Genomic DNA, 2,871 nt, shown 5'->3' on the forward strand with positions numbered 1-2,871 from the left:
AACTCTTCCCCACCGCCGCGGGGCCTGCACAGGAGGCTAGCATCCTCCGTAGTAATAATTTTCGCCCGCTCCCAAATGTCGCTAGCTACCACTGGGTCAGGACTTGCTAACGTATGTAACGTCTGGAATCTGAATATTCGTCCAGATTTTGAAGGTGGTAGCTAGCGACATTAGGGAGCGGGCGAATACTACGGAGCCTGGCACCTATGCTAAATTCGGTGGGGCAAGCCCTGGGACTTTATGTTGGCCACCTGTATCCATTGTCCACCCCACGAATCTGTCAAACCTCTGATTATATAGTAGAAAGTATATTGCAAATTCATACCCAAGGAGTATATAATTATAGCAACAAAGGAAATGATAAAATAATCAGTAAACAGTAAAGAGATCATTAGATAATACTACTGAATGAATGAACGAATGAATGAGTGAGTTAGTGAATGAATGAATGGTGAAACACCTGTGGAGGAGTGTACAGTGTGTTTACAAGAGATGCAGAGACAGAAGGAGACAGAAGACAGAAGTGATGCAGAGTGAAACACCTGTGAAGGAGTGTACAGTGTGTTTACAAGAGTTGCAGAGACAGAAGGAGACAGAAGACAGAAGTGATGCAGAGTGAAACACCTGTGGAAGAGTGGACAGGGTGTTTACAAGAGATGCAGAGACAGAAGGAGACAGAAGACAGAAGTGATGCAGAGTGAAAAACCTGTGAAGGAGTGAAACATTTATGGAGGAGTGTACAGTGTGTTTACAAGAGATGCAGAGACAGAAGGAGACAGAAGACAGAAGTGATGCAGAGTGAAGCACCTGTGAAAGAGTGGACAGTGTGTTTACAAGAGATAAAGAGACAGAAAGAGACAGAGAGTACAGAGTGAAACACCTGTGGAGGAGTGGACAGTATGTGTTTACATTTAGGACTTAGAGAAAGAGAGCGGTCGAGTGTTAAACACTCAGGAATAGTAAAGAACTGTAATGCCTAAGAAAGACGAAAGACGAAATAGAAATGGATATGTATATCCATTTCTTTCTGGATATGTATATCCATTTCTATATCACAAAGACGAAATAGAAATGGAGATGTATATAGCCTACAGCCAAGCTTTGCTATATAGCCTACAGCCAAGCCAAGAGAACCTACAGTCTATTACAAAATTCGTCCTATATTCTATTCAAATTAGAATATTTGCATTCTATTTATTTATATCTGTGTTCTTTAACCAGAGTAGCCCTACACAGTGGCTTAGTACTGTTTTTCAGAGTAGCCCTTGGTACAAATAAGCAAATGTAACAGTGTATATAAGACAAAGACGGAATTAAACATCAATATCACAATCGTAATCCATAGTCACAATCGACGGGTGTGCGTAAATCTTCCGGTTTCAACATGTAGTTTGTGGCAGCTGATCCTTAGTCTTGTGACAGCATTTCTGTCACTTATAACATTGCTGTAATTTCGTAAACAAAGATTATCTGTTAGCATGAAAGTCCATCTGTGTTGGTATACTTCATTATGACAAAAAAAAAGAATCCGAACATATACACATAAAATCTCCAGGACACTTCGTCTCGCTGGACAAAGTGAAAATTCTGGACTCAGAACCGGATATCTTTGCGTGAGGAATAAATGAGGCGGTGTACATTCGGGTCAACCGTCCAACGCTGGACAGAGACGGGGGGCGACACAGGTTATCTGACACGTACGACTCTCTGCTGCTATCACGTGTTTTCGGTGTCACGTGTTTCCGGTGTCACGTCCCGGAAGCTGCAGTAGAACGGTCCATTCCGTGAAAATTTGGGGTAAGTCCCAATTTACTCAGTGTTGGCAAGAACGTTTAGAACGTTTTGTCATAAAGATTATCTGTGCCTATCCAGGAAACGACTAAGCTACTATAATTATCAAACCCTAACTACGAACTAGGAAACCAGCACTTAACCAAAACAACACACCATAGACTTCTTAACAAGTGTGGCAAAAAGTCATGAGTGGTATAAATATAGGCTCGCGTCTCCACTAATGACCTCTAACCTATCATTCCGTACTCGCGCCCCACCCATAATTGTGTAATTGACGTAAACAAGTTGCTGTGTTGCCAGCTATAGTGCCTGTGTATGCGTTTTACACTCTGTGATCTTTCCCTAAACTTTCTAATTTGCATCAACAACCAATAAGAAAACATTTTTTCTGTACAAACGCCTGGTACGTATCTCTATATCTTCTGAATTTTTACCCACGTATGACCCTCTAATACTGCCAGCTAACATGTGAAGTTAGCCTCGGGGCGAAGGCGTCCTTTCAGCCAGGTAGATAAGTAGGGTGAAGAAGGTCGGCATGCCTTCTCACGGTGCTGTGCATTCAAACATACCTAGTCATTCTGAGTGACAGGGGAGATCGCGTGTGCTTGAATTGTCACCGAGAATTTGGCAGAAATATTTGAGGTGATCGAAGGGTTTTCCTTGAAATCAGGACATCCGCTTTTCGGCGTTCTTTCCTTTCAATGTCCTTTCAAATCTCTTCCCTTGTTCTGAAATTAGAAGGTGTTTACATATACAGTATGTAACTATTTGAGCCTTTATTTTTGGCCTATACCTTGCTTACTCGCCCGTGTCAAACATTCACGAATTCGGCCTCCCAAACACGAGCCGAATGTCCCCAACCATGGTTGGGAGAAGATCGACGTGAAGTCGGATATGGTTGGCTGGTGTTCGGCGAATTCGGTTGGAGGTTGGGAACAAATTCGGGGAAAGTTCGTGACAATGTGACAGGGGCATGAGGGGCATGTGTGTGTGGTGGGGGGGGGGGGTTGGAAGTGACGTATAGATTATATAGTGTTAACAAATTGTACATGTACAGTCATGTACATATACATGTAC

The 2,871-nt window shown here is 42.7% G+C and overlaps 1 protein-coding gene across 1 annotated transcript in view; it reads right to left on the reverse strand.

Moving 5' to 3' along the window:
* Positions 1-2,871, reverse strand: part of LOC109473212 (cystine/glutamate transporter-like) — a 20,660-nt gene that overhangs the window by 16,209 nt on the left and 1,580 nt on the right. The window lies entirely within an intron of this gene.

Source organism: Branchiostoma belcheri, unplaced genomic scaffold, assembly GCF_001625305.1.
Source record: "Branchiostoma belcheri isolate BF01 breed outbred unplaced genomic scaffold, Haploidv18h27 scaffold293, whole genome shotgun sequence".
NCBI lineage: Eukaryota > Metazoa > Chordata > Leptocardii > Amphioxiformes > Branchiostomatidae > Branchiostoma > Branchiostoma belcheri.